The following is a 1067-nucleotide window of genomic DNA, read 5'->3' as shown; positions in this document are numbered from 1 at the left end:
TCGCCGTGGTGAAGTTTAGGACTTTTCAAAACTTATTTTTATCAATTGTGCTTCGCCGCGGTGAAAAATACTTCTTCGTCCCGGCAAAGTCTGGAGCATTTTCTTTCCTTGCATTAGTTGAAAACTTCACCTGAAACACCCAAAAACACAAATTAAAATTCATTAAAATTCATCAAAACATCAAACACATTCAAACACACTGAAATAAAAAAAAAAAAAATAGAAGAACACAAATTTAAAACACTTGGGTTGCCTCCTAAGAAGCGCTTATTTATAGTCGGTAAGCTCGACTCTCTCAATTCTTCACATCAGCCTGGACTATCCAAGTAGATCACATCCCAGAAATTTCCCTTGTACTGGAGCTTCTTTCGCTGATGATCTTTTTCACACAGTGGCCTTGTTGAGAGTTTCACCACCCATTTCCATCCCTTGGTCATAACTTTGGTAGCTCGACTCTTCTCACCTACCGCCTTCCGTTTTCTTGGCTTTACTTCACCTTTTTTTATCTCAGAGACCCGTTCCTTGTGCGAACTCAAACTCAACTGTGGCTCATCTTGGAATTTTGTGCACCCCCATCTGTTATGGTCCTCACCCTCAAACTGATTCAGTTTGACAATACAACTCTTAATTTCCACCTTAGGACTATTCAGTTGGAAGGTTTCAATTCTTGACTGATCCACCACATCGATTTTTAAACACGACTCTTGTTTAGGTGGAGCTCTCATTGATTCAAGGACATTAAATGTTATTTCTTCATCTTGCATCCTCATGATCAACTTCCCTTCTTGACTGTCGATTAAAGCTCTTCCGGTAGCTAGGAATGGTCTTCCTAGGATAAAAGGAATCTCTTTGTCTTCTTCCATATCCAACACGAAGAAATCTGCAGGAAAAATAAACTTGTCCACGTTAATCAACATATCCTCCACAATGCCCCTCGGATGCTTTATTGATCGATCTACAAGTTGCAAGCATATGGTTGTCGCCAATTCCTAGTTTCCTGAAAACAGAAAAAGGCATGAGGTTAATGGTAGCACCTAGGTCACATAAAACTCGATCAAAAGTGATAT

Source organism: Pistacia vera, unplaced genomic scaffold, assembly GCF_008641045.1.
Source record: "Pistacia vera cultivar Batoury unplaced genomic scaffold, PisVer_v2 Contig462, whole genome shotgun sequence".
NCBI lineage: Eukaryota > Viridiplantae > Streptophyta > Magnoliopsida > Sapindales > Anacardiaceae > Pistacia > Pistacia vera.
The sequence above is the reverse complement of the archived record's forward strand: the minus strand, read 5'-3'. Positions refer to the sequence as shown.